This window comes from Taudactylus pleione, unplaced genomic scaffold (assembly GCF_031769625.1).
Source record: "Taudactylus pleione unplaced genomic scaffold, aTauple2 ptg000501l, whole genome shotgun sequence".
NCBI lineage: Eukaryota > Metazoa > Chordata > Amphibia > Anura > Myobatrachidae > Taudactylus > Taudactylus pleione.
This window is the reverse complement of record NW_028284903.1, coordinates 414,180-427,784: the sequence shown is the minus strand read 5'-3', so window position 1 is coordinate 427,784 and position 13,605 is coordinate 414,180.

The window sequence follows — 13,605 nt, the reverse complement described above, 5'->3', positions numbered from 1 at the left end:
CATTTCATGGGCGTGCATAAATTAGCCATAGCGATTGCATTCGCAGAATGAGCTCTCTTCGTGTGAGGAGAGTTACAGTGTTTGCGGGTGGTTAGACCTGCCGTGCATACTGCGTGACTGCTTGATGTATGTCCATGTTACCGCTGTTTACTCAGGAGTGAGACACTGGAAGGATATGAGAAGGCAGCAGTGGGCACCTTTATGCCGGCTGTGCTTTGGCAGGCACTAGCATATTTTCGCAGTTGCGCTCCATGCGAAATTGCAGCTGTGATCGTATTAACGTCCGCTGAATCAGTCCCATAGACAATATGTGGCTCTACTGCAGTTGAAGAACAACATATTCCAGGATGCTCTGCAAACATTTGGATGGCAGAGCATAGTAATACGGTAGCTCCACAACAGCTGGAGAGACAGGTTTCCTCTACACTATTGTTATATGTATCACAGTTACAGTATCACATAATGGATCCTCGTGTCATGGTGATTGTATCTATCAATTCCACAACTGCTGGGAAGCTACCAGTTGCCTATGACTACTATAAACTATAGGTTATTACACAATGCTATAGAGGACATAACATGCATTTCAGTGAGAAAACACACTATATGACATCTATGAAAGGGATGTAGTTATATTTCCGCCGCCCGGAATGCCAGCCGTCGGAATCCTGACGGAAGGCCGACACAGGACTAAAGATAGGTGGCAAAATACCTACACCTATATTTAGCGACAAAATCCCAATGGTCGGCATCCCGAATGAAGGCAACCGGGGATTGTTAGCTCTTAGCCGTGGGGGGAGGGTTAGGTTTAGGCACCCCCGGGGGGATTTAGGATTAGGCACCCCCGGGGAGGGTTAGGATTAGGCACCCCCCTAGGGAGGTTAGGGTTAGGGGAGGGAGAGGGGAGGGTTAGAGTTAGGGGGGGGAGAAGGGAGGGTTAGAGTTAGGGGGGGAGAGGGGGGGGCTAGAGTTGGGGGGGGAGAGGGGAGGGTTAGAGTTAGGGGGGGAGAGGGGACGGTTAGGTTTAGGCGTTGGAATGAGAACCGGCGGCTTTTCAGCTGTTGGTATTTCATACTGATTCCCTATGAAAAGACTGAAACCTACCCTAGTTTTATACCCTGGGGTAGATGTATTAAGTGTTGATATGGGGAAGAAATGGTATCAGCGCATGTTCGTGGCAGCGGGGGGCAGCAGGGGCAAACGCAGGATTTTTACAGGGGGGTTTCCACACATATACTGTGTATATATATATATATATATATATATACATACACACACATACATATACATATATCATGCATACCTTACACACACACACATATCTACTGTACTGTATGTCACACATACATTACACACACACCTTGCAGAGCTGCGGGTTGTAGACCTGATAAGGATGGGACCTGGCAGACTGGCAAAATGACATTAAGCCCCTACCCCTAGTGTCAAAATACTGCGATTTGCGGGTCAATCGTAAGGGGCGGAGCCAAATAATGCGATTCTAATGGAATTACATCATATTGGCTCCGCCTCCTCCTGATTGATCCTCAGCATTCACCTATTACCAGCGCCAAACCGTCTATTGATCTAATAATCTGGGGACCTACGTGGCTATAGAGACTGACGGCATATGGGAGTGTTATCCCACTGAGGTACTCCCTTCAAGAGCAGGTATTACATTCTACCGACGCCGCCTGAGGCCGCTGATGAGAGGTGACGGCAAGTAGTAAAACTCTCAGTAATACACCAGACCTACATTTCTAGCTGGGGTGCTGGGAAAATGTTGAAATAAAATTGACAATGATTATATGAATGCTTTGAGGTGGACTGCCGTATACTTGTCATAACACTTGTGACGAGTGAGGATCTTATTTTGGATACAAAGTGCAATAATTTCATTGGATACATGAGACTAATTTTTTCCTATACATAATATGTATCACATCTGATGCATCAGTGCACAATTTAACAAATAAACTGAATTAAATTGTGATTTTGTGTTTTACTCAGGAGACCCCTGATTGGGGATTTTTTCCTGTTTGGGAAAGTAATAAATGGTTCCCATACATAGAGTCTGATCAACGCTATGTATTTTTTTAATATATATTTTATGTTTACTAATACTATCTTTATTGTTATCATTATGATACATATTTTCCATTAGGTTGTGTATATATTTGTATTTATGTCTATGTAAATTTATGTACTTTTTCTGATCATAAGTGTGGGTAATTAAACCTATTAATTTTTATACGTGTGTTTGAATTAATGTCCTGACTGGGGTATTTAAGCGCAGTATATTGCCTTTTCTGTACTGTTGTCAAGAGGTAGCAAAAACCTATTTTTTACTGCTGCATAAATACCTGTTTCCCTGAACTGGGTAAGCACTGTTTTTTCCTATTTCTAATGGAATCACATCATATTCGCTCCGCCTCCTCCCGATTGACTCGCAGAATTTTTCCACGAAAGGGTGGGGCTTAAGAAGATGGTGCCTGCTCTCCAGTCTGTCAGGGGGTCTGGGTACACAGAAACCCCCCCCTGCGTGTGCTAAAGGGGAAAGAGCTGTGGATGGTCAGACCCATTTACACTGCAGCTTCGATCTGGGTTACTCCCAGGTCAGCCCTGTTCACACTGAACTCAGGTCTGCCCTGCTAAACATTTGAGGTCATAAAAAGTGTGAGGTGAATGCCCCACAACCACCAATCAGCTCATTTTAGGCATGACCCAGGTCAGATAACCCGGGTTGAACCGTTTACACTGCACCATTACCCAGGTCCATCCTGGGTCCAACCCTGGTAGCTACCTGGGTTGGATTGCTGGGTCACTTGACCCAGGTTATTTTTCAGGGACCCTTTTACACTGAGCTGCGACCCGGGTAAAAACCCAGGTTTTTGCTCTGGTGTAAAAGGGGTATTAATGGACTGTGAGAGTCAATACCTGCTCAGCCAATCACAAGTGTCTTCCCTTGCTGCTCAGCCATTAACAAGCATATTTCCTTGCTGCTCAGCCAATCACAAGCGACCATGTTGTAATTGGCTGAGTGGTCTGGGAAGTCTTACTTTTTAAAGCATATCCTCCTTATAGTGGGACTAGTCCAGCTGGTCTTAAGCTGTGAAATGATAATTCGCACCAGGCTAATACCCCTTTTACACCAGAGCAAAAACCTGGGTTTTTGCTGGGTCTACCCAGGTCGCAGCTCAGTGTAAAAGGGTCCCTGAAAAATAACCTGGGTCAAGTGACCCAGCAATTCAACCCAGGTAGCTACCAGGGTTGGACCCAGGATGGACCCAGGTAATGATGTAGTATAAATGGTGCAACCCGGGTTATCTGACCTGGATCATTAGCGGATTGGTGGTTGTCGAGCATTCACCTCCCACTTTTTATGACCTCACAGGTTTAGCAGGGCAGACCTGAGTTCTGTGTGAACAGGGCTAACCTGGGAGTAACCCAGATCAAAGGTGCAGTGTCAATGGGTTTGACCTGGGTCTGACCAGGGTTGGAACCATGTCCAAAAACCCAGGTCGGACCTGGGTTTTTAGTGGAAAAGAGGTATTATACCCCTTTTCCACCTAAATTCCGGGTCTGACCCGGAGTTGGAACAAAGGCCCTCATTCAGAGCCGTACGCTCTGAGCAGAGCGCACGCTCTGAATGAGGGCCGCCCTCCATGAAAATGGAGCGTCCTCCTGGACGCTCGTATAGCTGTGGGTCACCACCCACAGGCTATACGAGCGTGCAGTTTGATGGCCGCGATGGTCTTGACCATCGAGACCATCGAAACTGCGAGCCGGAGCCTGCGGTTGAGGTTTTCAACCGCAAGCTCCGGAGTGATTTTGGCTCTATCAGAGCCAAAATCACTCCCACTGACATCACTAGTGATGTCAGTGGGCCGGCTTCTGATGGGAGGCGTTCCCATGGGAACGCCCCCGTCAGGGAGGCACGCCCCCGGCACGCCTACCAAAGGGGGCGTGCTGTCAATCAACATCGACAGCACGCCCCCTTTGATCAGACACAACGAGCGAAGGACTTTCCTTTGCTCATCGCGTCTGGCACATGCGCACGACAGAGCTCCCTCCGTCGTGCGCATGCTCAGTGCACACCATTGACCCACTTGCGAGCGGACAGCCGCTTGCGAGTGGGTCTGAATCAGGCCCAAAGTTCCTATCCGGATCAGACCCGGAATTTTGCCGGCGCTGACTCGGGATATTCCCGAGTCAGCGCCGCTCACACCGCAGTCGGGTCTGCATAGACCCGGCTTTTGCGAAGTGAAAGAGGACACTTGGAGATGACGTCATCTCCAAGCGCCACTGAAGCCGGACCAATCGGCCGGCTAGCAGCGCACTCCAGGTCATCGTGATCCGGAGTGCGCTGTTCTCACAGCAGGGTTTCACGGACTACGCCCATGTTAAACCCTGCTGGTTACCTGGGTTGGATTGCCGGGTCACTCGACCCGGCGATCCAACCCTCTGCCCTTTTACACCAGGGAGCTGCCCGGGTTAACCCTTAAAAAATCCGGGTTTTAGCTCCGGTGTAAAAGGGGTATAAGTGATCATCTGTCCAGCAAAGATACAGGAATTATCATTATCAGATTCTTCCCCAGACCATTCACACAACATGGCCCAATAAGAAGTTGTTGATGATGATGACAACTAGCATATCTGTGCTCTAGACCACAGGTTCTCAAACTTGGTCCTCAGGACCCCACACAGTGCATGTTTTCCAGGTCTCATCACAGAATCAAAAGTGAAATAATTATAACCACCTGTGGATCTGTTAAAATCAGTGAGTAATGAATACACCTGTGTACCTGCTGGGTGACCTGGAAAACGTGACCTGTGTGGGATCCTGAGGACCGAGTTTGAGAACCACTGCTCTAGACACGTTTATGCAAGTCTTTGCTCACAATGCCAAATAGTGATGTAAAAACACACTGTGTGATCCTGTACAATTATGTGCCTAATTCTGAGTCGCATGCAATGCCGATATTCACGCCAATGGTCGATGTTTTTCAACTGCGCGTGCGTCTGAGTTACTATAAAGTCACACAGTGCACGCACAGACAGGCAGTTGCGATTGAGAGGCGCAGTCTTAGCAATGTAATGAAAAGGTATGGGGTGTTCCGATGCAGTGACTGGGAGGTGGCTATTCAGACCCACGGAGATGTACTGTCTTATGGGCGTGTCGCAAGTGGGTCACAGAAGTGGTTGCAAACTTAGATGTTTAATCACTTATGCTGGGAACACACAGAACAATTGTCAGCAATAACGATATCGCTGATCGATCTCCCCTTAAAAATGCTGGTGTGCTGAATGTTCAATATTCATCCACACACCCAAAAACCACCAACGACCCACAATCAACGATCGCGGATCGCTATGGAGAGATAACGATATCGTCCAGGTTGGCCTGCATGCATGGACGATGGTCGATATGATTATCGTCCAGCGGGCGCGCGCATCGTTGGTCGTTCATTGCATACACAGAGAACGATATATTGTTGAATGATATCGTTGTCGTTCATATCATTGAAATATATTGTTCCGTGTGTACGCACCTTAACATTGGAGGCCACATTCTGATGGAGATTCTGCACCTAACAAGGGGTAAGTGTAAGTTTCAAAGGTGCATCCGATGGTAGCGTCTAAAGACCCGCCAAGCAGGATTGTTGCATCTTAAGACGGACAAAGTGGGCGCCCCAGGCCTTGCACAGTCAGATGCTCACACGTACACCAGGGAAAGGGCTGATACTAGCATGAGCGGTGGCAGCAGCATTGGACTCAGAATCAGCACATACTCATATATATGGGTACATCAGTTTTCATGTATGTCACACATTTAATTACACATTTTCTTTTATAGGTCAGTCATTTATCATGACACTACTTTATTCTCAATTATGCAGAACAAATTAGCATATGAACTGCACGTTAATTGCTTTTTTTTATTTTTATTAAACAATATTAGCCACTTCATGGGCTAAATTTACTAAGCTGCAGTTTTGGTGTCATTTTGAACTGACAGAAACCGCTGTCAACTGATGGCGGTTTCTATTACTAATTGACAGCATTTACTAAAGGTTGGTTTTGGTGTCTAGACTGAAACCCCTGTTGATCCCTGGCGGTTTCTAAACAAAAACCTGCCGTGGCGTGGTCTATTTGACAGTGGTTTCTATTCTATTTCACTGTGATTTCTATTGAAACCACTGCAGATGATAATCTATTCGATTCATATTCATTTAATAGTGCTTTTATAGAAACATTCAAATGACATAATAGAAACAGACCACTGAGAAATAGAAGTTCTTCTATTCAAAGTCATTAATTTGAGCTACACTATTTGTTATAGAAAGCAACAAACTACTGTAATTTTATCATAGAAACAGACCACAGTGGGCAGAATTTTTACGGCGATCGCAGGTCCCCGTGTAGGGGGCGGGGCGTAATTATGCAATTCTTCATGAATTGCGTGATTTAGTCCCACCCCCTATTTAAATTTGCACCAATCGCGTCAATTTACAGCGAAGGGGCGGGGCTTAATGACGTGAACCCTCAGGGCCCAACTCCGTCGCAACCCACCTGCTTCTCCTCCCTGGGCTTTTCCCGGGGAGGAGACCTGGAAAACGTGGCCTGAGGACCGAGTTTGAGAACCACTGCACTAAACGATGTGTATCCAGTGCAAACTCTCTCTGCGGCAGGTCCCGGCATCGGCAAGTGCGTACACATTTGCCAATGCTGGGAGCAAAGACGCGACAGCGGGAGCATGCTGCATTTGGCAGCATGGCCCCTGCTGACAATATCGCCCGTCGGACCTGCATGCCCTTCCATTAGTACTTATTAATGCATGAAATATTACAGCATGCACGGGATGATAGTGATATCTAACTATGAGGGGATCGGTATCAGTTGGATTCTTAATGGATACCACAGTTGTTTTGGGTCACATATGCTACAATATCAAGCCACTTACACAATGTTGGCGGTGGTATTGTGCAATAACACAATTAGGAATAAACTGCACACGCATCTAAGGCATACTGCGCACGCCTCAAGGACCATTACAGTAGATACTCGCAGCGACTATTTATTCGCAGTGTGATTGACAGTCAGGTAGCATTTCGGGGAGGTAACAGGGAGCGGCGGCAACAAACTCAGGCATATCGCAACCATTTTGGGGGTGGTGTCAGCCTGCAACTGCGATCCTAAATGCAAGGAATATAGCTCCGGCCATTCTGCAGGAACATAGACTCACTCAGGACTGCAACAATCAAATGAACTGTGATCGATGCTGTGTCTTTGTAATTGCGATCGCAGCTGCGTAATCATATGCAATGCAGCTGCGAAAATATGCTAATGCCTGCCACAGCTCAGCCAGCATAGAGACGCCCACTGCTGCTTTCTCACATCCGTAATACCTCGCAGTCCTGCGTATACATCGGTAACATCGAAGCACGTAGGCCCTTCACGCACAATTACAGCAGTGCTGATGCGCCACAAAAATTGCAAGTCTCGTCACATGCAGTGAGTGCGTAGGCATTCGCAGTGGCTAATTTATGCACACCCATCTCCCAGCGGCTGCAACATTTACATATAGATTGCATAGCAGCTATGTATAATTCGCTGCTGCCATGGCAATGGCGTACAACTCTGAATCAGGACCTTTGTGCGCAGATGGTGTGACATTTTACACAGATGCTTGGATTTGCAAGGCCACAAATGGGCGCGTCAGCACATCTCCCAGCGGCTGCGACATTTGCATATATTTTGCATAGCAGCTGTGTATAATTCGCCGCTGCCATGGCGATGGCGTACAACTCTGAATCAGGCTCTTGGTATCTATTGAGCAAACAACATCTAGGCCTGATTCAGAGATGGATGCTAATGCAGTTACTGCTGCGTCTTTGTACACGGCGACTGTATGAAAATATGCAAATGACGCAGCCACTGGGATATGTATTAAGACGCCCATTGCGTATCCAAGTGACAGCTTACAAAGACGCAGCCGTGGTTGCAGATCCTTAATCGGACTATGCTGCTCTGGCAGAATGGCCACGTGTATTGAGACACCAAAGCCATGTTATCTGCGTACTGGATCTCGGGTACAGGCTGCGACCCACCCCGAAGACGGTCGCAACACGCCAGCATTTTTGTACCACTCCACCTTTACCTTCACCAAATGGTGCCCAACTGTCAATCACCCTGCGTGAAAAGTCACTGCGAGCGACTGCGGTAATGGAATTTGGCGAATGTACAGTGTGACTCAGGCACTTGTGCAGATTGTTGCTCAAGTGCGTAAACATCGGAATAGCGTATATCTCTGAATCAGGACCACAATCGGCTAAACACCTTCTCAGCAGTAGTATAGCGTAGTATCATCTACTAACACTAGCCATTAATTCTCACGGCTGGCCCACATGGCAGTCTAATCAGTGCACGAGGAACCAAGGAAGTAAGTATTAACCTTTCCTAGGTCATGCCACACAAGTTAACCCCACTAAGATACAGATAGTGATAATGCAGAACAAGTCACAGAGACGTAGACAGGCTAAGGCCAAGGATTGGGACGGGCAGGTTAGGATCCATTCCTCAGTATCAGCAGCAGTCAGGGCCTGATTCAGCAGAGGACGCAGAGGCTATCGCAGCTGCTAACATGTTAGCAACTGCGATAGCACTAATGCAGCAGAAGGTGTCATGCCTCCTGCATGCATTACTGATCCGAGCTGCGTCCTTGGACGCAGCATTGGATCATCTACGCTACCATCGTCCAGCCGAGTGACCCTGGGGTCAAGCAAGCTGACCACCGCAGAGGAGTAAAGAAGGCCTACATGTGCAGACTCCCAAACATCACTGCTGAATCAGGCCCACAGTCTGGGACAAGCTATTTTGGTAACAGATAGCATAACCACAAAAGTGGCCTAGACCACTAGTTCTCAGAAGACTGGTTTCTCTGAACCCGAGCAAAAGATTTTACAGGCTTTTATAGTACAGTGGGTGATGTCAAAAGCATGCACCTGGATGTGTGATTGTACGCCAATGGATGCACCCAAACTTCTGTATCCATAACTGAAACAATGGGAATAGGGAATGCGGCAACTAAGATGATAGGAGCACAAAGGAACAGACCAGAATCTTACTTATACTACACATTTCACTGCCTTGGTTTTATAATAACACATACAAATACTTTATAAGTAAATTTTTTTGCAATTGACAATTTCTGATGGTTTCCTGCCCTGTAGGGTAATACCTCTTTTGCGCTAAATTCCCAGGTCTGAACCGGTATTTGAAACATGGTTCCAAACTGGGCCAGACCCGGGACATGCCCCCTTCAGACCGTGGGTGCAGAGGAACTGGTCTGCCGGTGCTTGGAGATTATATAATCTCCAAGTGCCGGAAAATCCGGAACGCTCCATCCTGTAAACGGGACCCGGGTCGGACGACCCGGGTTACTCGTTTACACTACATGGTTACACGGGTCGTTTCCGGGTTAAATCCTTCAGACTACCAGGGTTGTATTGCCGGGTCACTCGACCCGGGATTCCAACACTGGCCCGTTACCCCTAGCAGCAACCCGGCAATAACCCGGGTTTTAGCTGTGGTGTAAAAGGGTTGTAATTAGCCAACTTTCATGTTGTTACAACAAGCAAGTTGGATGGGGTGGTATCACATGCCAGATCCTGTGTCCAGCTGTTACTGGACTCAGCTTCCCTTTTTCTGTCTCTCCGCACTACTCCTTGTTCTGTTACATAGAGCCAGATGCATAGTACTTAAAGGTATTTCTAATTGTTCTCATCCTAACACTCTGCTCCGTGCTCCTTGCTCACTGTCTGTCCCCCACTCCCATTTAGATTGTAAGCTCTCATGAGAAGGGCCCTCTTCCCTCAAGTGGGGATCGGTATAACCGGCAGCAATGAAGATCCCGACAGCTCCAAAGGTAATTATTTACTAACCCTACTCCCCCCCCTAACCCTCCTTTAGGGGTGCCTAACCCTAACCTCCCTCCCTAGTGCCTAACCCACCGCTAAGTGCCTAAACCTACCCCCCCCCTTCCCCACAGCCTAAACTTAAGTCTCCCAGGGGGGTGACTAACCCTAACCTCCCCCTGGGGGTGCCTAACCCTAAGCGCCCTTCCCCTAGCCTAAACTTAACCCTCCCAGGGGGGTGCCTAACCCTAAAAAGCCCTACAACCTACCCCCCCTCCCCGGCTTATCTTTGTTCGGTATGCCGGGCTCCCGGCGTAGTTCTAATTATTATTATTATCCTTTATTTATATGGCGCCACAAAGGTTCCGCAGCGCCTTACACAGTACATAAATGAGCACACAAGAAAAACAGTTAATAGTAATACAAAACAATGCAGGACAAGGACATGGTTATAAACATAGCTGCATAACACAAGCAGCAGGACATGAGCAACCAGGTGTTAGGTGCCGTTGTGGAGAGTTAGGAGTAAATTATACTATAAGTAGGGGGAGGAGAAGCACATGAGGGATGACGGCCCTGCTCGTGAGAGCTTACATTCTAAAGTGGAAGGGCAGACAGACAGGGGCGACACAGAGGGGTAGATAGTGAGGAAGGAGCATGGAGCAGTGGGTTAGGATATGTGTGTGTATAAGATGACCTGATGTTATGTAAAAATTAAGTTCTTCATACATCTATCTCTATGACAGAAATAGATTGTGTTATTTACATGAGATATGTAAAAAATAAAGTTGTAGCACTTTAATTGTTGTGTGTTACATTGTAGCATCTATATACAGCCTGACAAAAAATGCAGCTATTATGGGACTGTCCTGCCATCCTAATACAGTAGTGACTACTTTAGTCCCAGCTGCTGGGTGCTATGCCATGCTCCTGTGAGTGGGTGCATCTCACATGCTAGACCCACTCACAAATGGGTGCAGCCATACATGACGTGGTCCCACAGGATGTTGCAGTACCCGGGCCCAGAATTTCTCTTGGCAGCCCTGGAGGTGACAGACAGAACCAGGAGGAAATGGGGCTTAGTGGTGGGGTAACAAGGCCATGGAGGGAGGTGGTTGAAAGTGGAGGGACAGGAGAGTTGGGGGAAAGAAGCAGAGGGTTGGAAAGCAGACTGATGAGAGAAAAAAGGGGGAACAGCAAGTGGAGGAGACAGGAGGGGGAAGAGAGGGATGGATAAAGTAGAGGATTATGTGGACATAGAATATGGGGGTTGTTTGAAGTAAGGGTGTTCATGCTGTGGACAAGGTAATAAGTGAGATGAAAACTGGAGTGGAGGCTGTGAGATATAGAGACAGTGTGGATTAAAGTTGTTAAATGTTCAAAAATACATGTAAAGAACAGTGCTGCTAATGTATGAGCGCAACTCCAAAAGTGATATATAAAGGAGAGGTGTGTGAGTAGTGGGTGCAGGAATTAGTTATTAAACAAATGATTAAAGTGGATAAATGTGACACAATTGGAAAAGGCAATACAAATTGAATTTATGTAGTATGAGCACAAAATTACAATGGATTTCGACGCCTGTCATTAGTACCTTGCCGGGATTTGACAGTCGGGAAGCCGGCAGTCGGCATTTCGACCGTCGGCTTCCTGACTGCATCCCCTCATGTGCTTTTCCTTCCCTCACTTATACCATTGTTACCTTCTCACCACCAGCAACAGCACCAAACCTTGGGTTTGGCCACTCGGCTGCTTTTTTGGGTTCTATGGTGGCTGCTGCTGAACAAATGTTTATTACCCTTGTCCATGTTCTGTAATGTAATGTTACTTTTTTCCTGTTTTGTTTATACGGTTTCTGTTTATGTACTCTGTAATGTGCTGCAGACCCCTTGTGGCACCATATAAGTAAAGGATAATTAATAATTGCAGTTAGCTCATTGTTGACGTCAATGACATGCCTGGTTTAAATCAGGTGTGACTATTTAAACCTCACTGTGTCCCTTTCAGTGCCAGAATATTAGGTCTCTTTGCTCCAGCACTTACCTGCTTTCCAGAGTCTCGCACCTTCTAGCGTTCCTAATTATTTTGGCCTTTTCTGATTCCGTTCGATGGTTCAGTGTACCAGACCTTGACCCACCTTACCCTTCTTCTGTTTGCGGATTCAGCATCACTCTTTCCTAGACTACCAGCTTGCCACACCAATGGGCACAGCTGAAGGCCACAACCTGTGGACTCCCTTTAGCAAAGCTCATCTCCTTTGCAGGGGATCCCTGGTGACTATAATGAGTTCTGTAAGACGCTGTGTTTCTGTTCTACCAGTACTATCCTTGATTGTCAACAAGGAATCTGTGACCTGATCCTACTTTGTGACAGGTGAGTCCTTTTACATGCTGCTCTGAGATCTTGTGTGTCACAAAGTAATGCAATTCATACCTGGTCACAATTTTGGTGACTCATGATTGGTCATCTGCCCAATGCTCACATTATCAATATGGCACTGGACATCTGGGACTCAAAATTTGAAGGGTGATATTCTGATTAGTTAGTGCCCATTTATTCAATCAGATGCCACATTAGCGTATACCAGCCCAAAGCAGTTTCAGATTTAAAATTATGACTGAGACTTACAGCACTAAGCTTGGCTTGTCCTACAACCTTCTCAATGCTTCCAAAGGCCGGGGGCTAGCACCTTTTACAAGGCGTTAGTGGTGCTAACAACTACTAGTGGGAGGAACACTACCTAACAAGGGAATTGTTTTAAAAAGGATTATTTAAAGACAGAGCAAAATATTATTATGTGTATATAACATATATAATATTTATTATATCCTACATTCTTAATTTGTGGTCAGGTCTAGATTTGAGGAAAGACCATATAAGCCTGGGCAGAACTTTGTTTGCACATGATTGCTGTTTTTATTAAATACATTATTACTCAGTGACGTGCGGTGAGGTAAATGGCTGGGGAGGCACTGGCTAGTATCAGAGCAGATTTACAGATTCATATATGAACCCGAGGGTTCATGTGGGTATTATACAAAGATGCAGCAGTATATACTGTAGTGCTGTGAATTTGCTGCGTTTTGATCAGGGATGTGCGGAAAAGATAGACAGGGAAGGCAGTGCCTCACCTACCATAGACATTTACTCTAGAGTTATAAAAATGATTAGAATAATACAAAAAAAATAGTTATAATGTTTTCTTTCATTTTTTTCTTATAATTTTTATAGTCAAAGCTTTGGAGTATACCTAGGTATAACAGGAAAGGCTCTGCAAACCTGCCTTACCTCACATCACTGTTATCAATGTATCAGTTACATTTAACAAACAATTCCACTCTATAGCAGAGGTTCCCAAACTCGGGGCCTGATTCAGACCCGCTCGCAAGCGCATTGCGCTCGCAAGCGGGTCGATGGTGGCCCAGTGCACACACACGGTGTGCACACTGCGCTCGCTCCAGGACTCACTACAAAAGAGGCGGCTGTCGATGTTGATCGACAGCTCGCCCCATTTTGTAGGTGTGGCGGGGGGGTTCTTCACAAACGGAGGCGTTCCCATGTGAACGCCTGCCGTTTGTGGGCGGCCCCACTGACATCACCAGTGATGTCAGTGGGAGAGCTTCTGGCTCGATTTGAGCCAGAAGCTCTCTGGGGCTTGCGGCCATGAGACCCTACCACAAGGGTCTCGTCG